This window comes from Dermacentor albipictus, chromosome 5, assembly GCF_038994185.2.
Source record: "Dermacentor albipictus isolate Rhodes 1998 colony chromosome 5, USDA_Dalb.pri_finalv2, whole genome shotgun sequence".
Classification (NCBI taxonomy): Eukaryota; Metazoa; Arthropoda; class Arachnida; order Ixodida; family Ixodidae; genus Dermacentor; species Dermacentor albipictus.
Window position 1 is genome coordinate 138,954,019 of NC_091825.1, and position 24,278 is coordinate 138,978,296.

At 49.0% G+C, this 24,278-nt stretch overlaps 1 long non-coding RNA gene across 1 annotated transcript in view; it reads right to left on the minus strand.

Annotated features, from left to right (window-relative positions):
• LOC135908403 (uncharacterized) overlaps nucleotides 1-24,278 on the minus strand; it is a 257,501-nt gene that overhangs the window by 15,228 nt on the left and 217,995 nt on the right. The window contains exons 2-3 of the long non-coding RNA XR_010566315.2: nucleotides 10,645-10,716; nucleotides 10,120-10,405 (exon numbers count right to left, since the gene is read on the minus strand). This is a non-coding gene — a long non-coding RNA (uncharacterized lncRNA). The remainder of the gene's footprint in view (nucleotides 1-10,119; nucleotides 10,406-10,644; nucleotides 10,717-24,278) is intronic.

The following is a 24,278-nucleotide window of genomic DNA, read 5'->3' on the forward strand; positions in this document are numbered from 1 at the left end:
ACCAGAAATAATCTACTATTCTTGGACTGGCAGTCTCCCTTAGTGTGCCGTTGGAGCAAACCTGCTGAAGTTTGGCGCTGTTCCGAACCGAGACAGCAAGTGCTATGCATAACCTAAATAATTATTCTGCAGAGGCCAAGCATCGCTCACTGTTCCAAGTTTCCTTAGGCCAACTGTCACCGCTCGGATCCGGAGTACGCCAGAAGAGCCGCGTTAATTCTTAGTCACACACCCACGGTTGCAGTTCGTAAGAGCTGAAAGCGCAGTAGAATTAGACCTACGCACAGAAGAAACGAACGTAAAACGGCTTGAAATTCACCGGAAGCGACCAGCTGACATCCACAGGAGAAGCTGGTTTAAAACTTCGCGTGTGCTTACGTTCGGTAGTCTCACGGACGTTACGCCGAAAAAAACAACTCAGCTTCTCGTTAACGTCCTCGTTAATGTTTGGGGGAGGGCCTTGTTTAGTTTCTTGGACCCTTGGACTTCACGAGGACGTCCTGCGTTGCCCATTATCTATCATGACACCGCGATTATCTATCTATCTATCTATCTATCTATCTATCTATCTATCTATCTATCTATCTATCTATCTATCTATCTATCTATCTATCTATCTATCTATCTATCTATCTATCTATCTATCTATCTATCTATCTATCTATCTATCTATCTATCTATCTATCTATCTATCTATCTGTCTATCTGTCTCTCTCTCTCTCTCTCTCTCTCTCTCTCTCTCTCTCTCTCTGACAAGTCGCCCTTTCGTTCTGCTGTTCAGAGGATAGGTAAGCGTGTACTATAGTGTTCTCTGCTCGCCGTGATCCAGCCTAGATTAATAGCGCTCACCGCCCCTTGTACGGGCCAGTGACAAGAAAATGACTGAAGAGCGACCAACGGCTACGCGCCGCTGCACGCCTAGTTTCCTCTTCGCAAGGAAATAATATAATGGTGATTAATGCATCTCCTTCCGACAGGCTTCGTCTACTAAGCTAAGTGCGCTCGAAAGAATTATACGCCACAGAAGCGTGCCCTTGGAGACCTTAGTCCTTAGTTCTTAGTCATCTCAGTTTTCACTGCGTTTTCTTGATCTTTTTCGCCTGAGATCGCACAGTATCTCACTGGGCTCCGCACGACGGTAAGGTCTACACCTCACCCGCCGCGGTGACATAGCGGCTAAGTTGCACTGCTAAGCGCTATGTTGCGGGATCATATACCGACCCCGGCGGTCGCATTTCTATTGAGGCGAAATGCCAAAACGCCGTGTCTGGTGCATTGGGGGCAAGCTAAAGATCCCCTGGTGGTCAAAATTAATCCGGAGTCCCCCCACTACGGCGTGCTTCGTGATGAAATCGTGGTTTTGGCACCTAAAGACCCCATAAATTATTCAATCATCAATCTACTACTCCTGGCAGCTGCAACCGCTATCCTTTATATGTCTTGATTCAGTTTTTATGCACGTTTCCCTGTGTAATTTCACACTAATTAACTAATTAGAAGCCGCCGCAGTCAATTAATTGAGCTGCGTACACTCAGTTCTTGTAGTGAGCCAACATTCTGTCTTCATTCTGATAACTATAACGGAATGAATTTCAGAATTATCCTTTGCTTGGATTTAGGTGAACGTTGAAGAATCTAGAATGGCCGAACTTAACTTGGAGTCTCCAGCTACGACGTGCTTCATAATCAGGATCGTGGTTCTGGCGCGTAAAAACTCAGGCGCGTTATTTTTTTATTATTTTCGGAGTACTGTGTACGCTATATGCATGACCGCCCCAACTTTTTTAATAATGTCAGCGCCTTTAATATTATTAGCGCGCCAGCACCTTGCGGCTGGGTAGACGTGACTGCATTAAAGGGCGCATGAGTCACAGCGTCGTCTGCTAGGGGATTCTGTTCATTGCGAGGGCCGCGTCTGCCCCGCCGCAGAGCGCTGACATGCTGCTGATGTTATTAAACAATTGGGCGACTGTACATTGTTGTGTTATCGGCGCTCCAAATCCGCGAAAGAAGGTGAACGAAAGCATTAGCGCCTTTATCACCAAGACCCTCAAGTTCAATAATTAGAGCAGATCCTAGACTGAACCGGTAACGTCAATAAATATAAGCGGTAGAGATGGAAGTTGGAAAAGCACCGGCTGTCGCGATGTACAGGAATTCTTCTAAGGTGAGTTTACATTGCGCTTGTCGACAAGCAGCACGGAACAGCAGGTAATCAGAAGAACCAGTTCTCAAGTATGGCGTCCTGCAGGGAACCACGCGGCCTATTACCAGTTTTGTACGCTTCAGTCTACCGATACAGGAAACATGCACCTCAAAAAGCGGCTCTCAGTTTGCTGACGGAATAAATCTATACAGGGAACGGGCTTTTGTTATAAACGCGCCAAAAGAAATCCAGCTACGATTCATCTCTTTGAAACGAACACGGAATGGCACTACGAACGCAAGAACTTGTGTTCGTACACGGATTTGAAACTACGAACGCAAGTGCTTCTGTTCATCGTGTCATTTCATGTTTTTCTGTGCGTTTGCTCTGACTACGATGCAGATGCGATATCTCTAGCATAACGTGGATGTGTCCACTGTAAAGGTGCGTAGAAAGGCGCCGGGTGGCGCCAACCATTCGTAATATGCTTCACGTATCCGGGATATTGCAGACTTTCTAAAGCAATAATACCCACATGCATTCGCTCGTGCGCGGCCTCTAACAGCATACCGCAGCGTATAAGTCTCGTTTAACGCAGCACAGCACCGACCCTTGCATAAACCTTGCTTACCGCGCGGTTTCGAACGAGCAGACTAATTTTCCAGCGCCATTTCGTGATCGCGAACACTTCCTGCCTCCTTCAACACCGATCCCAGGAGCTTCCACGAACTCGCAAATTACGGCCCCACAGGGACGCACGCTTCCTGTCGCCGACAATGCACTCGCAGACAGTTGAAATGAGAGAGAGAGAGAGAGAGAAAGAGAGAGAGAGAGATTCAGAAGGACGCTCTGATTTCGTCGTCGAGACTTCAGGCACGACTGCAAGCGCGACCGCACAGAGACCCCCTAAAGTAACTGATAACAGAAACGAAAAGATAATTGCGAAACGTTGGTGCGGTTCTCTTTATGCTCTCTTGACTCGGTTGACAGCTCCGCGTGCGACACTCTTTTGTCCGGCGTCTCCTCCCTTCCGGGAAGCCAGTAACGAAGGATCGCCCGCAACGGATGGCAGCCGCTTTGGAAGCGCGCCAGTGCAGCACGTCTAGGCCGATTCGGTGCCACAGAATCTGGTACCTTTTCACGACGCACCATTCTTTGAGAGGGGAAAGAACAGGCGCACTGTCTGGAAACAAAATTTTTTTGGTGTTTCGCGTGCCAGAGAGAGAGAGAGATAGCAAATGTTAAATGAAAGGCAGGGAGGTTAACCATGACTGAGCTCGGCTGGCTACCAAAACCACGATCTGATTATGAGGCAGTCATTACTGGGGCGGGGGGGGGGGGGGGGGGGAGGATCTCGCAATAATGTTGATCACCTGGGGTACTCTAAAGAGCACTCCATTCATGGTACGTGAATATTTTTGCATTCTGCCCCCGTCGAATAGCAACCTTCGAACTTGGAACCCGCAACCTCGTGCTTAGGAGTGCAGCGACAGGTAACTGAGCAACCGCGATGGGTAGGAAAAACAACATACAGATTCAACGCACATGTAGGAATGCGCGTGAAGCGAAACCTTAACGAAGCTGCTAATTAAATGTTAAACAACTAGTAATTTTACGATGCTTAAAATTGTGCCTGTTATCATCCTATGAGACGTGCAACGCAATCTACTGCAACGTTCGCGCACCGCACAGGTCACCATTATCATCTCGCGCACTCGTTATGTTTGTGCACTACACCATTCGCAAGATACGCCGAAGTGCAAAAACATGTCTCAACTTGTCTCCACGTCTCAGTGTGCATTCGCAAGAATGTACGCTGAGATGTCGACGCCGCGATGACACGGGGACGAAGGCGATGTGGGATGCTTGTAGAAAGAAGAATTGCGGTAGCTCACCCCAACCGACGAAAGGCTAACAATATATTATTGGCTCGGATATGTTTGGCACGAGGCCCAAGACGGCACCATGTCTTCTAACGCGTTCTTATGTTTGTGTTCGTGTCTCTGTCTTGAAGGGACGCGCACCGTAACATGCTGCAATGGCGCTCGCGTTGAGCGTATGTAAGGCGAGGAACGCTGTTCGACATAACCGATGGCTGGGCCGCATTGGCCACACGTGCAAGTGAGCCTTGCACCGTTCGAGTGACAAATTTTTACTGCTTGTATCGGCGTCTTCAACGTATCCGTCCCATTTTTTTTTTTTTTGACATCTAAAACAAAGAAGTTCGAGCTATATGGCAGGCTTATTCGAATGTGCATGACCTGCGCGAATATGAAGAGAGCACTGTATTTGCCTGAAATGCGCGTCGTTTTGTCAAGGCTGCGTACGGCGTGTACCGCTAGAGGAGAAAAGGCTCATCAAGTACAACCTGTCCACGCCCTCGTTCATCAGGTACCGGTGTCATATAAAAACTTATGACACGTTTCGCATGACAGATTATGTGGACGCTCGCCTTTGATTTTCTTAGATAGCGATCGCACGTTGAAATATTCTGGAAGGTTAACGACCAGACGAAACCATTTCCACGAGGTTGGGAATCACGTGAGTAGAGTTGGCGAAAGAAAGTAAGAAAGAGATGAAAAAAGAAACAGAAACAAAGAACGAAAGAAACAAAGAAATAAGTAAAGGAAATGGCTAATGATCATGAGCTAATTGAGCTGATTTCCTCGTATCAGTATAACTGTCGTCTTTTCTTTTTTTAAGTTGAGAGGCTGGTCTCAAGTTTTTCATGTCATCCATTCTGCACGCGACGACTTGTAGAAGTGCTCCAGATATTTCGCATGGGCGCAATCAACCGCAGCAGCAGGGAAAATTGGCACGGGGTAACAAAAGCAAAAGAAGACATTAGGGCGGAGAATACAAAAGAGCAGGCAAATCACATTGTTACTTATCGCATTCGCAAAGAATGCCGCAGGAAGTCCCTATTCGGCCACAACAAGGGGTTCACGCAAATACGAGCCTTATCTCTGATGACACGGCTCGGCGCTCGCGTTCTGTCCCCACTCATTCAGTGCGCGTCCGTTGCTTTGACGGCGCGGCACGGGAAATTGGTGCACAAAGAACGACGACCCTACAACGCCGAGAAGCGACACATACACATTTGCATACAGGGCACCATAAAACCCGAAAGAAAAAAAGAGAGGGGAAGCAGATTCTGAACAAACAAAATGCCCAGATTAGTCTGGTCTGGGGCCAGTCTGCGTACATTGCACCGCCCGTGCAGCGACGAGCAGTGAAGGAAGCGAACTGCAGGTAGCTGTGTGTAGCTTTACAACGAGAAGAGCACCAAGATGCACCGGGACGCGTTGCGCTTTCGTTCTCCGCTGGCCGCGAAGCGGCTAGGTCCTCGGCCATGGCGCAACTATCCTAACCCAGCCTATAGGTCCTGGCACTACGGATTTCGTTCGCACCCAATGGTGCCAGCCAGCCAGCCAGCCGGCCGGAAGGGCAGAGCGTTTCGCAGGATGTTTGTCCTGCCGTAAAGGCAGGAGCGGCGAGAGGTTCCCCGTGAAAAGGAATTCCTCCATCGCGCGATCTTTAAAAACACATTAGCCCGCCCTAGAAAAACAGCGTTGCGCTCCGGACAATGAAGCACACTCGCGGATGTAGTAGCACGGAGTTTCGCTCGGCCCCGGTGAATGAATGAGCGACGACCCCGTCGCGGCTGACGAACTCTTTCGTCCAGGCCCCGCGAGTCCGTACGAGTCCGCGTGTTTGCGCTGTGGCCGGCTGTGCCCGCGCACGCGCGCCTCAGCTACCCTAATGGCCTCGGTGACGCGTGTTCAGCAGCTTCGTGATGAAACGACCTTACCCCCTTCGAGGAGGCACTTCTTATTTGTGACCTCACTCTCTTTCAGGCCAACGGCGTAAACAAGTAGCGCCTTCTGATTGGAGCATTGCACGGGACCAAGGTCGAGTAAAATTTCGGCAGTGGCGTGATCGTGTTGCTGCCGAAATTTACACCAGTATCGAAGTAGAACACACTTGGTTACTGCGATATTAGCTCTGTGTTTGTCTGATCGAGCTCTGCGCCACCAATTTGCGGCACCATGGATGGCCGTTCACGTTTGTGTCTCCGCTCATCCGATAAAACGTCCAGCCCGCTTGCGTTTACTGGAATGCCGGACACGGCTTATTCAAGCATGTACCAAAAATATAATCTACGATTGTAGGGTAAGCGGAATGCAGCAATAATGAAACATAGCGCACTTCGGGGCTATGCAACATAAATATAAGGGAGTGCGAAAAATCTGGAAAGAAGACATGGCGCCAGCAATAACGTTCTTAGATGCCATTCTCTGCGTAAAATCAGTCAGCTAGTCGAGGCTGAATGTTAACCAAAATCGGTAGGCCGGTTAGGCGAGAAAGTGCAGGGTTAAATGGGTTTGGCCTCTCTTGAAAGAGGCGGCACGCAGAGAGAAATTCTTTTTGAAGAAAGGGTCAGAAACATGACTGAAAATAGATGGCCGGTTAAAGTGCACAAATGTTTGTGCACTTTAAGCGGTCAAGAGAGTCGGCAACCAAGTGCAGGGTAATTGAAAGTGCAGACAACCAGCAGTCATTGAAAGTAAAATGAGAGAAACAGAGACAGTAAATTGGACGCAGAGGATGGTAACAAAGAAAATATTACTGCCCTTCCACTCTGTGAAAAGAATGACCAGCGAAGCTGCATTGGGAGGACTATATTGACAACTAAATTGACTTATATGGTTTTTTCTATATGGATTGAATAAATACACATACACGTAACTTCGTGTTTGTCATCGTCTTCATTTTGTGTTGTTCGTTACCAAAGTGACCATAGCTTCGCGGTCGCTGTGGTACACCGCGATCGGTTGTACTGCTACGCTAGACACGTTCTTGCCAAAGCTTAAATCTATACACGGCCGGTGACGCGTGGTCGGCACGTTGACGTCCGTGTAGCATTCAATTCCAAACCGTTCCAGCAGGAAGGATACAATCTACTTGCCGTCGGTGCGCGCTAGGTCGACGTTAAGGTCTCCCACTATGACGATCGACTTGTCTCCGACGGATGAGATCCAACCAAAGGTCTCCCTCTATTAGAAATGTCTCAATGTCTCCTTTAGACGTAGCCTGAGGGACGTAGACCATCGCGACGACGGTCCAACCTTCCGTCTGCACGGTACAACCCGATGGTCCCGACCGGTCGACGCCAGCGACTTCTCGTCGCTTTCCCACCAATTCGCGCTTTTGCTCTCGTTGTCGCTCTTTGAGGGCCCGTTCTTCTTCCTCAGGTCCTTCCCATAGAGAGAGAGAGAGAGAAAGAGAGAGAGATGCAAAGGAGAGAAAGGCAGAGAGGTTAACCACAGTTAAAGCCTCCTGTTTGCTACCCTGCACTAAGGGAAGGGAAAGTGGAAGTAAAAACGAAAAGAGCAGAGACAAAAAGTCCAATGTGCAAATGCTGATAACGTCGCTAGGGCGATGTCCGCTTGCCCAAGTGCACGCACCCTTTCCCAGCCCTTCCCATGACGAACAAGCGGGCGAGATAACAATCGACAGTTTGCCCCCTCCACCTCCTTCTTGTCCCTACCCCGCACTCCGTTTCGGTAGGGCTTACGCACGTAGAATGGAGCGAGGCACAACGATTGGTAAACACTTGCCTGCCCGAAGAAAGGATACGTTTCCGTAAGACAGAGTGGAAGGGCACTAAATTCTCGTTCTACACGACTCGACAGACGCACGCAATTTTTTCCAGAACCTAGCCATCTACATCTTCGCTGTAAAAAGGCATGGATATTTACAAGTTTGACAAGAAATAAATTAGAAGGGAGAATCTGTACGATAAAACAAAGGGCAATGCCTCACCATCTTGAGTCTCTAGCTGGTTGCCAAACGAAGGAGCAAACCGGAGCAAATGTTGGCTACAGGATGAGGTATGAGCAAAAGAGTGACTCAGGGTGACGGATATTCGCAGGGCAAGCGCCATATGCCCATCGCAACACCGAAATGCATGTCTCGCGATTGGTGCCGTTGACGTGTGGTCGCACCGCCATCGCCCCGTAAAATAAGCAAAATATGCCTCCGCATGGACAGACATCCTGCGCCGCTGATTAGTTCAGTATAGGTCGTAGACTTGCGACTGCTGCAGTCGCGCGACTGGAAGATCCAGCAGCGAGCGACTGAACCAAAACCGAGTCGCCTTTCGACCGAAAGCGAGCATTTGCCACTATTTTCGACTAAGTGATTTGAGCGTACTAGAACATTTCCGGCCAACTTGGTCGCGTGATTTCTGCTAGTCACCAGTATAAATTAGCCTTAAACCATCACGCGGGTGCCGCGCGTGAGCCGACAGTAGGACGGCACTACGGCGATAGTGGCAGCGGTGTGAACGTGCATGTAATTGCCACCGCAATAAAAACTGACACAAATATTTCAGGACAAAACGCCACAAGAACATTGTCGTAGATTCGCGGGGTATCGATTTACATTCCGTTTCGACCTCGAGGATCAGCAACGGCTGATTGCGAGGGCCCAGGACGTGGCCCGAGCTCAAGGCATTCTGGAATGAGGACGCCTCTTCAAAGCTGCATTCACCCAATAAAAATATTTATTCTCTCTCTCTGTTTCGGCTATTGGTGGCAGAGAGGAACCTATACTGTACGCTTCGTTTTCTGGACAACATAACAAACGTAGGATTGATCCTATTTCTCGTATACTCACGTAGAAATAAATGTATCTTTACGAACGAAGGTAATCCTTGAACATGAAAAATTTACGAAGAACCAACCTCGGTTGTTATCCAAGAGTAAACTTATGATGATTTTGTGGCACTGCGTTGCACTATGTGTTATGCGTGACATTCCGCTTGCCACTGTGTCTTACCCGTTTGCGGGAGCCAACCGGTACTTCGAGCGCCGCTTCCTCAACGATCAGTTCAGAATCCACCTGCGACAGTGGCGCAGTGGCTCAAACGACGGCGTCTGCGACCTCGACCAAAAGCGCAGCGTATCAATTACAGCGTCTCGAAACGGTAGCTGCCTCAAGGGCCACTTAGTCTCATGGTAGCTGTTCCCGTATACGCCCACTACCACCGGTACCACCATGCCACCGTTCCGAAGCCAGGCGGTGGTACCACCGGAACCGGTGGTACACTTTCATTTTGTCGGGAAAGTGCTGCCACTGCGCAGGCTGTGCGTACATTTGTTCACATTGTTCCCTCTAAATTCTCATTGCAGGCTATTCAGTATGCAAGAATATAAGTGAACGTGCGGGCCCGACTTTAATACCCTCCTTAGCAATTTACTGTACTTTTGCTTGCCGTACCGCCGCCCGTAACAAGGAGCTGTCGCAAATTCAAGGTTCCAAAACAGCATTTTACCCGCCGTGGTTGCTCAGTGGCTATGGTGTTGGGCTGCTGAGCACGAGGTCGCGGGATCGAATCCCGGCCACGGCGGCCGCATTTCGGTGGCGGCGAAATGCGAAAACACCCGTGTGCTTAGATTTAGGTGCACGTTAAAGAACCCCAGGTGGTCAAAATTTCCGGAGTCCTCCACTACGGTGTGCCTCATAATCAGAAAGTGGTTTTGGCACGTAAAACCCCAAATATTATTATGGGGTTTCATTTTCACAAGGATAAATTCGCTCACGGAATTTATTTCAAGTATTCTTGCTCTGGCACCTTCTGGTTTCTTGCACGTCCGAGGAAACTCTGAACCTTACCTTATTTAGAGGAGAGGCCCTACTAGAAACGTGAAACTTCAACAGACGTTTCTTTCTTTTCCAGTGTCATTTCACAATCCCTAGAATTTCTTACCTCTTGCTCATAGATTCATTAATTACAGTCGTTAGCGCTCCTTAAAGGGTCCGGGAGAAGTACGCAGTTGCAACCCGAGTCAAAAGGGCGACCGCTTCTTGCCCAAGATGAGTGCGTACCAACTCACAACGGACCCACAACTAGGCGCACCTTGTTTTTCCGGGTTGCCAAATTGTGTCTTACATGTTTCAGCACCCACCTGGTCAAAATTCCGGGTAGCGAGTGGCACGCTTTCCGCACCACTTCTTTGCCGCCGCGCTCTCCATCGCTTGCGTGCAACGGCGTTTCGTAAAGCTTGCTTCTTGGCAGTACTTTGGAGTTACGTGGCGTAACCAGCTTTCCGGTAGCGCGGAGGGGCTTTCCAACGGGCAATCCATCAACGACCGCCGCTGTGGTGCGGGGGCTTAGACAGACGTTAGGAAGCCGCGCTTCCGCAATTCGTCTCCGCAACCAAGCGCGCCTCTTCCCCTTGTCGCTTTGCCAACCTGCGCAAGGTAGCCACGTCTCCATTTATTTGTATTCTTTTGAATTATAGCACTCTGCTCAGCTAAATGCGTGCACGTAAAACAAAACGACAACAAATGTGGAAGCCAAGAATTCCCAGTGGCTGAGGGAGACGCCAACAACATGAGTGTGCGTGAATGTGCGCTACTATTTTGACCGTGAAAAGAGGGATGCGCTCGCTTTCAGCTGCACTGGCTTTTCCCTGGTCTTTTTTTCTTACCTGTCTATTTTAGCCATCGCAGGTTTTGTGCGGTGAGAATTGCTGCTCACAGATGGCAGCGCGGCCTCGCATCTGAAACGTGATAGATCAGGGGCGTTTATTACTCGCTATGTAATAAAAATTGGAGATAAAGACCAGACACAAAAAGTGAATAATGAACGTAACTGCCACCGAGATTAAAGGTGGAGCTATACCACTGTGTTCGCCATAACTCGTAAGCACTGTTGGAAGTACAACGTATGCACCGATGAGTTCTTAGTTCAGGATAAGAAAATTTCAATGGAAGTCGCAAGCCACTTAAGTTGAATCTATGACTTAGTAAACCTTGCTTGAAATGCAACAAAGATATTTGTTATGTCCTGTGTTGGGCGACACGATCAATATTATGTCCAAGTCAATTTACGCTGCACTCGGTGCAAGCTTTCTACGCTTACACCAACTCCTAAAGTCGAACCTCGATATGATGAACATGGATATAACATATCGGATGTAACGAAGTGAATGTAATATTTTTTTCTCGCTGATAATGGAATGCAACGAATATATTCTTACATCGAATAGCTCATATAACGAAAATAATACGTTGTCAAAGGAACTTCAGCATAACCAAGCGGGTATTATTTTTTATTATCTTTTATTTTGTTGCTGTAGTGCTTTTTGAGCTTTTTGTATCGTGTGTCTGTTTCGGTGGTCCATACTTTTTAACTGATGCTTAGGCTCAATACGCTTTCAGTCGCCCAGAGGTATCCGCCACTTCTACCCCCTTCCCACACAACTTTCGACAGTGCCACTCCATTCGCGCTAACGCCCACTCATGGTGTCGAGTTGTTCTAGAACTTTCTGGAACCGTGGCGTCTATCGATTCACAACTCGGTTCGGGGCTCGGGCGATCTGTGGCGCCCCCAGCGCAGCATAAAGGCGCTCGCAACACACCGAAAGATCAAGAAGGATCACAAAGAGTATAATCGATCCACAAGTCTCACCCGCACAACAGACGCCCGCCCTCCATTATTTCAGTATACAGAGACACGATGCAAACACACTAAATCGTGACGAAAGTTCAGTACTCCACGGAATTTTCTTGGGCGCATTGACGCAATCAGTTCCTCGTGAATAATGCGATGTGTTTTTACAGTGGTTCTCATTTATTTTACAGTGAAAGCTCTATACCTCTACCAACCAATGCATTTGTCATGTCCGTGAGCAAAAACAACCTCTTTCGTGGGCCGATCCAGAAAATTGTGCGACACCGGGCCGATCCGCGGCGGCGGTGAAGCAGGCTTCAAGCACTGCGCTTCTAATCACAATAATAACGAACAATACTAAATGAAAAAAAAAATAAACCAACAGTCACTGTTTCAAATCGATGGGTATAGTGGAATCGTTTGTGAACAGCACATGGACTCTCGAGTAGGAGGCATTGCCGCATACGCAAAGGAAAAATGTATGTACAAGCACACACCTTTGACTAGCAAGATTACAATGCCACTGATAGAGGGGATGTCTGCGCCGTACAAACGAAAGTCGGAATTGTGATATACACCGTGTATATATCTCCTTGGCACACCCAAGTGTGATATCGAGAAGTTCGTAACCACCCACTTTACATGGATTAGCCGTGATGACAATGCGTTGTGATCATCGTTGGAGACTTAACGTGGACATTTCAAAACCAGACAAGGAATAGGTCGCTCAACTTGTGCTAGAAGAGTTTGGTTTGAAGTGCGACACCAGTACAAGTCACTCAACTACTCAAGGACGGTCATGTAGAGATTAAACTCGGGCCAATAATCTGTCTAAGGTTGCAATCGAACCAATCAGTGTATAGCACAGTAATTACAAAGCTATCGTCACTACCATTGCTAAATGAAGAAAACAAATACATATACCCTTGTCTAACCCCTGTGTGACATGTTACTCCCGGCCACGGTGGCTACATTTCGATGGGGGCGAAATGCAAACACACCCGTGTACTTAGATTTAGGTGGACGTTAAAGAACCCCAGGTGGTCCAATTTCAGGAGTCCCCACTACGGCGTGCTTCATAATCAGAGAGTGGTCTTGGCACGTAAAACCTCATAATTTAATTGTGATGTGCTACAACTTCGCTGGTCCTCAACCTTCACAGAGTGGAATGGCTCCTTAATTATTATTTTTTATCCCCTTTTAATGTGATGGATGATTCCTCGCGTAAATGACATCTTTGTGCGTTTTGGCATCAATTGATCGAGCATCGGTGGAAAAGCGAGTGGAAGCTAATCCTACTTTTAAGTCATGCGCTGGTTCTAGATTACGCCTGATATGTCGACGTTGGTGGCAGTTTATTTTGTTGTCCTGGTACAATTACTGCGTGACCTTCTGTCGTTCGCCCTTCCCTAGAGTTAACCCTGCGCTGATCTCCCGTTGACTTTCGCATCCGCAGTCACATTCTCCGCAGTTCTTGTCCTCAATATAATAAAATACCGTTGCATATCTAAAGACTTGGGACAGCACCTGCAATCGACGCGCTCCGAGTAGTCGTTTCATCTATGGTCAAGAAGTTTCTGTCACGCAGGAAGCCGATGACTTCACTGAATACGGCATTCAAATATATCAGCCCGTAACAAATCTCAGTTCACTGCCATGTTTCAATATTCTGACAATCAGCCGCGCGATGCTGATGGGATCCATAAGCCATCCCTCGCATTGCAGTTTATTCATTCTCTCGTGCGCTTTTGGCACACTCACATTATTTATTGACAGCTCCTGTTGCCTTCAGTGCCTCGTACACAGAGAAAGAGAGATAGAGAGAGAGATAAAGTTCATTAAAATGCAGTATCGGACATAGTCCATAAATCTCATAGAAAGAAGGTACGAGGCGAGTGGGAAGAAAAGAAGAAAAGATAGTCGCTATCTTATTTGCTCGGAATAATGCGGAAGACCAGCGAACGGCCTCCCGCAGTGCTAATGGCACTTTGTAGCGCTTAGGGAAGACGACGAAGTGTCTTTTGATACAGAGCTGTTCTTTCTAGCTCCGGTTTATTTCTGTGAAAACCTAAGTTCATCCGCTGGTCCTCGCTCCCTGCTCGGTCGTAATGGAAGTGGACGACCCCGTACGTCTGCCGGCGACGGCGGCGTCAGCGGCGGCCGCCTCCAGGAAGCGGATCGGTCAGCAGAGCGACACCGACAGCGAGGACACCCATGTCTACTCTCTCAGCAGTGAGGACACTTCCGATGACGACTTCCAGCTTGTGCAGAGCCGCAGAGCGAAGAGAAGGAACACCAGGACGTCCTCATCGTCAAGCACGCAAACAGTGAGACAGACGCAGAGGCCGGACGCCAATACCATCATATTCGTGCCCCTGCTTCCCAACGTCAACATGAAGCTACTCAACAGGCAATCTGTGTCGATGTCACTGGAAGCCCTGGTGCCAAATGAAATATCGGACATTCGAGTGAACACCCGAAAAAATCTTCTGGCGGTTGATGTCCAGCATGCGGCTGCTTTGACCACTCTACGCAGCGTAACGGACCTCGATGGGATTCAGGTGCGCTCTTTCATCCCTCTGGGATCTGACGTAGTCACTGGCGTTATCTACGACGTAGACGTCGCCATCCTTAACAACGACTTGCCAATTCTTATCAAGCCAGCCAATGATGAGGTCATCGTTGATGTTAAGCGGCTAGGCAGTTCACGCTGCGTGAAAATAGCATTCAAGGGCAAATATATACCCTCGCATGTTAAGGTGGGCCACTTCAGACATGCAGTGCGGCCTTTCATTGCGAAACCTCTTCAGTGCCGCAAATGCATGAAACTGGGACACGTGAGCAGCGTCTGCGAAAATCAGGCAGCATGCCCCCGCTGCGGTGAGCCCCACGCTGCAGATAAATGTGGCGCGACTGTAGTGAAGTGTGCAAACTGCGGAGGATCACATGAAGCTTCATCGAAGGCATGCCCCCATATTAAGAAGGAAATGGCGATCTTGAAAGAGATGGCGAGAGATCATTCATCTCATCGCGAAGCCGCCGATAAAATCAGGAAGCGACGTTCACGTCGCCGGCGCTCCTCAAGGAAGGCTCCTCAAGGACGGCGCATGCCACTTCCTACAACACCACCTCCTCTTCCACCACCTAGGCCAGACAATGTGGAAAGGACCGCGAAGAGCCAGTCTACTGAGAAGACCACATCTGCCGAATCTTGGCCGGCTCTACCGAAACGACAACATTCACCTACAGAAACACAGCAAACTTTCGCTGGACAACTCCCGACGTCTACTGCCGGCGATTTGTGCGACCAAGACAGGCAAGTGGCTGATATGCTGCAATCGCTAATTAATACAATGCGCATTCTACTGAACAAGCTGCAAACACCTGCAGCTCGAAGCGCTCTGCAAATACTGGATGCACTAAATCCAGTGCTTGCTAGCATCGTTTAAGCATCATGGCTCGACCAACAGTCCCCTTCCGCACTGAACTCAAAAGTGCGTCGATCTTTCAATGGAATGCCAGGGGTCTAAGGACCCGTATATCAGACTTTCGCCAATTCATTTTTACACATCGCTTCCCCATACTGGTTATTTGCGAACCAAATACGTCAACTCCACTCAGACTGTCTGGTTATGAATCTTTCGTCTCGTCCACATGCGGTGCGAGCACGAAGGTGATCATCTACATCCGCACGGACTTAACATACGTCGCTAACGCGATAGAGCCTCATGACGACAACCAATATGTCTGCCTAAATGTCCAAAAGAAGAATGTGTCATTTACACTAATTGGAGCCTACATATCCCCAGCAGGTCACTTTGACGGCGAACGACTAAAGAAAATATTACTGATGAACAATGGCCCATGGATTATCACAGGTGACTTCAACGCGCATCACCAGCTATGGGGAAGCACTAAAATTGACTCCAAAGGCAGGCGCCTTGCCTCCTTTGCTGCTGACCATGATTTGTGCTGTGTGAATGACGGCAGCCCTACATTTCTGCGAGGCACGACCTACAGTAGCTGCCTGGACTTAACTTTGGTGTCACGGCGCTTTGCCTCAAGCGTCCAATGGTTTACGGACATAGAAACACATGGAAGCGACCATATTCCAACATACATAAAGATTAGAGGAGTTGAGCAACGCTCCTCTACCGTCTTGCGTACTGTTGATTGGTCAAAATTTAAAAAGGATATGGATGACACATGTCGGGAAGGCCTCTCACACACCATCGAAGAAGCAATCGCAGAGGCATTGAAAACATCCATCTGCTCGCTTACAAGGTCAACAAGGCGAACAGACTTGGACATGGAACTTGAGAGGCTGCGTGCGGCACGCCGACAGGCGGAGAGGAGGTATCGGCGCACGAAGTCCGTCTTGGATCTGAGGGCTTCACGACGCATACAAAAGAAAGTCCAGCGTCGCATTGATAAATTGGAAGATCAGCGATGGAAAACATTCTGTCAGTCACTTGATCCCAGAAAATCGCTCTCGCACATATGGAGAACGGTTAGGGGTCTTCGCTCATCTCCGCATCAAAGGAAGCCCTTCGCTGCTCTGGCCCTCTACCAACTCCGCTCGGAACTTCAAGTGGCTGAAGAGTTCTGTGCACGGGTTGCTGGGTCCGTGGCCTTCATTGCTGACGCAGCATTGAATGACATCCCTGAGGCACGTGTACCAGAAATAAACGTGCTATTTTCCCTCGAAGAGCTCGATGCTGCGTTGGCGACCTGCAGGCGTTCTTCGTCACCAGGACCTGATGGCATCACGTATGCTGCCCTATGCCACCTTGGACATGACGCACGTGATGAGCTGCTCAAATACTACAATGAGTCTTGGCAGAATGGCGCCGTTCCTAAAGAATGGAAATCGAGCCGCTTGATCCCCATTCTGAAACCTGGAAAGTCTCCGCTTGAGATCTCATCCTATCGTCCGATTGCGCTTTCGAGCTGCGTCGGCAAAGTGATGGAAAGAATGATTCTTGCTCGATTGGAATGGTACCTAGAACGATTCAACATCTATCCGGACGCCATGACAGGATTTCGTCGAGGTCGCACGTCCATCGACAACGTCATTGACATCATAACATGGGTCCAAAATCAAAAAAGCCTCAAGCGCCTTTCTGCGGCACTTTTTCTGGATATAAAAGGAGCATACGACAACGTCGCCCATGAGGCCATACTAAACTCACTAGAGGCTGTTGGAGTTGGTGGCCGGATGTATCAATGGATTCGGGACTATTTGACTGAGCGGCGTTTTTTCTTACAGACCGAAGACGGCCCAACTTCAGACCACTACATCTGCCGTGGTGTGCCGCAGGGTGGAGTGTTGAGCCCTATTTTGTTCAACCTCGTCCTGGTAGGACTAGCGGATTACCTACCGCAGACAGTACATGTCTCAATATACGCCGACGACATTTGCATCTGGGCCTCTGCGGTGACTCGCCCTCAGCTAAGAGCCAGGCTTCAGCGGGCGGCAACCATGACGGCTTCTTACCTCCGAGAACAAGGCCTCAGTGTGTCTACGGAAAAGTGCGCATTACTTGGTTTTACGCGGAAACAAATGTCATCGTATCCTGTTACCATCGATGGTCAAGCTGTATCCTATGTTAAGACGCATCGCTTTCTGGGCGTCATCATTGACCGCAACCTCTCGTGGAGCCCTCACTGCGTCTATCTGAAGAAGAAGCTCGTCGCCATTGCTCAGGTCTTCAAATTTCTATGCGGGAAAAACTGGGGTACACCAGTCCATTCTATGTTGCATCTGTACAGGGTTTTGTTTCTCGGACTCCTACGTTACAGCCTACCAGTATTGTCAAGTGCATGCAAGACGAACTTTCGCGCCTTGGAGAGCATACAAGGTCAAGCCCTACGCACGTGTTTAGGGCTGCCTCGGTGCACTTCAACCGCAGCAACAATCGCCATCGCAGGAGACCATACAATCCAGACTCATGTAGCTGTCGACTCTCTCAGAGCGCACATTCGCCATCTGTCAAGGATCCCCGACCATCATTTGGCCTCCCTACCAGCAGATAGACCTCAAGCGACCTTTTCACGAGTGATTAGCGCTCATCAAGAGTACATACCGGTATCTTTTACACCGGCGGCGAAGCCTTCCTCTCCCCTGTGGTGCCTGCGACCACCTCAAGTGAATTTTGCTATTCCTGGCCTTACAAAGAAGTCCAATCATCCATCGCCGGCTCTGAAGCAACTTACGCTCCTATTATTGCACCAGACGTATGATGACCGCATACATATATATACTGATGGTTCGACCTCACCTACCAGCTCAACTGCCGCATTCGTCGTTCCAGCCAAGAACGTTACAGCTAAATTCAAATTGTCGCACACGACTACATCTACATCGGCAGAACTTGCAGCTCTCCATGCCGCTATGATGTACATCACCGAAGAGCCAACAGAGAAATGGGTCGTATTTTGTGACTCTAAGGCAGCCCTTCACAGCATCAAGTCCGCATTACGTCCCAGAACTTACGAGCAAATCACATCTGAAATCAGGGAACTGCACCATCATGCTCTGGAAAGAGGACACCACATTATATTTCAGTGGATCCCTGCTCACTGTGGCATCGTCGGCAACAACCTAGCTGACAAGGCTGCCCGGTGTGCCCACGAGGATACCAAGACGCGTCCAACACCTTTGGCGAGGTCGGACGCTGCCAGAGAACTTCGCCGACTTGCGCGCAAGAAGTCCCAAGATCTCTGGATTTCAAGTGGCTTCAATTGCAGATTACGTAAACTGGACCCCACGCTACGGCTACAACCGCCATCTAGCCTTTCCCGCGGCGAAGCAACCTTGTTGTGTCGCTTGTGGCTGGGAGTGGCGTTTACGAACGCATATTCCTACCGTATGGGAATGGCCGAGAGCCCGATGTGCGACTCCTGTGGGTGCGACGAGACCATCGAGCACCTATTGTGTACCTGCCCTCGCTACGATGTCCAACGCCTCTCTCTGCGGGCAACTTTACGCAGACTGGACTCGAGACCTTTCACCGAGTCAAAGATACTCGGACCGTGGCCACACCCGTCGCTGGCTCGAAAAGCGATTCGTGCACTAGTGCAGTACTTGAAGTGCACGGGCTTAACAGATCGTTTATAGTGTCCTTGTGTTTGGTGTCCCTCCCACACGAACTCAGTGTTTACTCTCTCCCTTTCTTCCGCTTTCTATTACCCTTTCCCCTCCCCCAGTGTAGGGCAGCAAACCGGATGCTGTTCTGGTTGACCTCCCTGCCTTTCCTACCCTTGTTTTCTCTCTCTCTCTTGTAGCGCTTATCTATCGCGTAACGCAAAGTCACGCCAGGAAACTGCCCCGAGAGAAAGTCGCTTGAATGCCTTCTCCACTTTCAAGGAACGTTCGCGCTCGCCTCTGCACATGCAGTCGACCTGGCGGGACCCGGTTTACTCCGGTTCACCATCCCTAACGCCCCCTTTTCTTTTTCTTCGTTGTATTTTTCCCCCGGGAACCTAAACCATGTGGTTCAACAGAGCTGCGAGTACAACGTCTCGTTTCGTTATCGGTGCTTGACCCGGTCGGCAGGTGAACACGCCCTTCGTACAGTCTTTGGTGAGGCGCTGATACGAGGTTTTTAGCGCCTGATGAATGAGTTTGCGAAATGTCGCATACTGCAGTAAACAACGTAGGGGGCCTCTCTCAAAGCGCACACATCTGAGGTATATCGCGGCAGAATGGAAGCCTATGGACGAAGTTTCGAAGCGGACCCAAGCATTGACAAACCGCAATGTCACTCCGTATCATTGACCACACGCTATGGCTGACGGCCAGTGCAATGCAGCATATGATTCTTGAGCGTGGCCGCTTTGCAGCAAACCAACACGAGGGTTCGACGAGGCTGAGATCGCGGGCTTGGCAGAGAGGAGGGACCTTCTTGTGCACTTATGGGGTCGGCCAGGTCGACTGGACTGTCTCCGTTTATTTGAAAGTTCCGAGGCAAGAATGAGCATGAGTTCCTAGGAGACGGCGCCTAGGTTGCAGCCGCACCGTTCCTGAGCGGGCCTATTCATCAGTGCGCGTGCCTCACGTTCCCACGAGCCGATGGTAGCGGGAATGCCACGTGACTACCCCGCCCAGCAAGAACTTGTAGGAAGCGCGAGGAATACTAGAGGCAGCAAGAGCGCTGGAAAGTAAATAACGAAAATAATGATTGCACGAAAGATGCCGACCTAGCAACACTTCGTATAGATAGAGTCTGTGACGCGTCTACAGCGTGAGCACCATGACGATTTACAAAAGTGTGATGAAGAATAAAGTAAGTCTGGAAAGGCAATATGTATCAGTAGCTACTCATGCCCTTGAGCCTGTATATATACAGGGTGTTCCTTTTTTTTTAGCTGCACCAAATTCTTTAAGATTGCCTGTGGCAAATGGCACAATTCTAATCCTTTATTTAAATCACTCGATCAGGCAGTCATTACTTACACGAAAAATCAAAATACTTAATCGAATAATTCCCATAATTACGTTACTGAACTTTTTCACTATTAACATTACGGCCAGTATTTCACTTTATGAATTATAGCGGGTGAGTTCTCAAGGCGCATTCATTGGAACGAATTCTCAGGACTGCACCAGTTTTGAGATAATAATTTTCAAAGTGTCCGACGAAATGCATTCGTGTTCCAGTTAATTTCAAGGTGTCCCATATAACGACCTCTGCGGCAACAGAACTTGTCGCTCTACAAGCCGCTGTTAATTACATTGCATAATTCAAACCTCGAAAGTGGGTCCTTTTTGTGACTCCAAGGCAGCGCTTCAGAGTCTGCAGTCAGCCTTACGACGCAAGGCCCACGACCAACTGGTGTGTGTGACCAGAGAGGTTCTCCATCAAGCCCTCATAAACGGACATGACATTATCTTCCAATGGCTTCCGGGGCACTGTGGCATCATCGGAAATGACATTGCTGACGATGCCGCCCGGTCAACCCATAAAGAAACCCCGACACTTCCTATGCCCTTATCAAGGACAGATGCTGCGAGGGGTCTTCGTTTACTTGCTCAAACCAAGACTGAAGCTTTGTGGAGCACCTCGATTATCTCCAACTGCCGTCTCCACCGGTTGGATCCTACACTGAAGCTGCAGATTTCATCGAACTCCTCCCGTCGTGATGCAACTTTACTGTGTCGCCTCTTGTTAGGGGTGGCTTTTACGAAAGCCGACTCATTCCTTATTGGAATGTCCGACACACCCATCTGTGACTCGTGCAACTGTGAAGAGACAATTGAGCAGGTGTTGTGTTTTTGTAATCTCTGCAGTACGGAGAACTCGTACCATGTGGATACGCCTTGCGAATTCACCGGCTATAATTCGTGGCTTGAAATAGTGGCCGTAATTTTAGTAATTAAAAAGTTAATTAACCTAACTAAGTGAATTATTTCAATATCTTTATTTTCTCGTAGAATGAATGGCAGCCAGATCGAGTAATTTAGATCCAGCATTAGAATAGTGCTATCTGCAACAGGCAATTTTTTTTTAATTTGGCGCAGCTAAAAAGAAACACCCTATATATAGGCACAAAGGCACGAAAGTGACCGACGCCAGCGTCCAACACCTCAAGGGTTGTTACAGAGCGCCGGGCTAGGAAGGCAACGTGATGGGCGGACGTGGCTGACTGCACTGCTGCGGTCGCAGTGCAGGTAGAATGTTCTTTCGCGCACAGCGTCGGCATGGAAGGCACGGAAGAGTGGTCGACGGTGAGCCGCGCGTGTTAGGGGCGTAAGCTCCGAGGAGATGAATAAGACTAGAAGAGGAAGATTCCCGGCCTCGGATCGCTCGAATAAACGGATCCGGTTCAAGAAACCTGGCCGCCTCCACAGACCATACGGGAAGCGTGCATCGTCGCCATGTAAGCGGTTCCGAATACAACAATAAGCGGTTCCGAAACAATTTTTGCGCAAAGGTCAGATTCCTCACAACGAAATTTAGAGCAGCTCTTGAAAACAACGCAGTTCTTAGCCGTGCTATTTATTTTCCTGTTTAACTCCGTGCCTCAATGGACGCTCGCTGTACCGCGACAGCGAGGAAAGTGCTCCAAAAATGTATACTTCTTCGCGCTTACGTGTTTCCTATTCAGATTACTCCTTTTCAGATTCAGAGTAACGTCGTTTTCTATAGGATTTTATGCGTTAGGTTTGAAGCGTTAAGTTCTGCAAAAAACCTGGATGCTCTTAAAGTCACGCTCAGTATGCTTCTTAAAAGGAAAATCACCGCGGTCTTCTTCACGTTCGTGGTTTCGGCTCGTGGACTCCCATATTCTAGTGTAAAAAAATTACTGAGCAATTGAAAACCGGGATAGGGAGCTAATAACAGTACAATCTGTGTTCTAGATAACGGCGGCAAGTAAAGGTCGTAAGAGTGGGCGTAGGACCTGGAAGCCCCACGACTTCAAGGAGCCTTGGTATTTACACATATTTTCCTCATCGGTATTTTTTAAGGCATGCACCTGTAAAATAAACCAATATAGCACTGATGAATATGTCCCTTCTTCCAACCACACAACCACAATGAGCGCTTCCCGACCTCCGTTATGCAAACGTTCTCGCACCCTAAGTCTCAACACAGTATCAGGCAATAGATCGCCTTGCAGTAGGGCCAGCTAAATTCCACGGAAATCCGAGACTATGGACCTGTTCGCTACCAACGCCCTGTTGTTTCTTTTCCAGCATCTCCTTTTGTTTATTTGGCCTCTCTCAAAAGAATTAGCTAGGCCGTGCACAATTAGTCGCCGAAGTCTATCTCGGTCTATCCGGAGCCGTTGTTATTCACCCGCCTCCTCTACCTCCATCGGCTTCTCTCCATCACTCTGTGGGCTTAGGGCACGCGGGTCCGCTCCTTCGGCGGTTGCATTGCTCGGGGGGGCTTCTCCCTGGACCAAACGCAGCGCGCTGCTATGTTTAGCCGCCTGACGAAACAACCGCCGGAACAGCGCGAATGGAGTGTTCCGGTCCGGCACTCACCGCGCGCAAGGGTCCTCGATCCGGGTCGCCAGCCGGACGGGAGCCCGGGCGAACGACAAACAAACGACATTCTCGGCATAGTCGTCGCTCAGTCGTCGTGCGTACACAATCTTGGAGCGCGAATGCCTCTGGGTTAGTCGATTATCGGCACTGCGTATTGCGTTGCGCCTGCGTATGCGGCGTAGAGGACGCGGCGTAGAACTTTTAACGCTGTTTCGATGCGATACAGACCCGTGAGCCTCTCTTTTCGCGCGGCAGTTAGTAACCTACAAATCCGACGAGGTATCGCTTCTCAGTTTTATATTATATTGCGATGATTACAGAAGTACGATTGGAAGCAAGGCTACGGGAAGGCAAGCGGGTATAGAAGAGGTTGTTGCGTTTCGCGCGCATGTCTGTTGGTCTATTTAGCGATAGCTTTCGGAGTACGGAGGGAAGTCACTCTGTAAGCGGACGGCGTCGGCCGTAGCTCTGTCTCATCTTTCAGTGCGTTGCCTCATCGGTGCTGCAACAAATGTAGTAAGGCGTGGATGAAATTGTCTGTAAGCGTGGTGCCCTTGTCACTTACGTGCACTTACATGCGCTTGGTAGCCAGCCGGTACTTACACTGGCTAACCTCCCTGTCTTTCTTCCCCTTTGTCTCCTGCTCTCCTCCTTGCAATCACTGATGAACCGCTGGTTCACACCAGTACATTTTTTTTTTATGACCGGGGGGGAGGGGGGGAGAGACTGAATTCACAGAAGCGTTAGAACCGTGAGTGACTTTCAAATTTAAATGTCTCTGTAAAAAATTATCTACTGTAATTATGCCTATAATGTCGACCACGTTCTTTCTTCACAGATGGAGCGTTCGGTCCCTGGACAAGAGAGGAAAGAAAAGAAGAAATTGCACGGACGTCAAAATGACTCACGCCCAATTTTAAAAAAAAAAAAGTTGCAAAAACTGCATGCGGTGACCGAAACAAATAAACGGAAGTGAGAGAATTTCCAATGCATTCGCTTGCAGGGCTACACAGAACACCACAAGTGCTCCCTCTTGACAAGCCTACTTTATGAACTTACCAGACCCCTGCGGCTTTCTGCACCAGTGGAAGGTAAGGCGGCAGTCCAAGAACGTTTGCTTAGATTTGAGTCAAACTACAGAATAACGTGATGACGCGCCGCCGTAGTTCAGTGTCTATGACATCGCGCTGCTAAGAACGAGAGCACGGGCTCAATGCCCGCAGCTGTAGTAGACTTGCGATGGTAACGGAATTCAAAAAAAAAAAGTGCGAGCCCGTCCCGTGATTTGGTTGCACGTTAAAGAGCCTCAGGTAGTCCAAATTTGATCAGAAGCCCTCCACTGTACGGCGTCCCGCATAACCTGCTGTGCAACGTCGCGACGTTGTGCTCCACAATTTTTCTTTGCGTGATCCGTAATAGAGAGCGCCAGGGTGAATGCAACTAACAGAATACAGGGACGTCGCCGGCTGATAATCTCGGTGTCATGAACAAAAGACCAGCTATTCGCTCCCCACATCTCTATGCTCTGCAGGCCTACCTCTCCTCCTCTCTCTTCCTTTAGAATATCCTCCTCTTCAAAAACTCCTATGGGCATCATTTCTTGTCTTAGTGCAAATCAAACGACAAGCCAACGCGCGGCGATAGGGCTGCGGTAACTAGAGGACTGCATTACG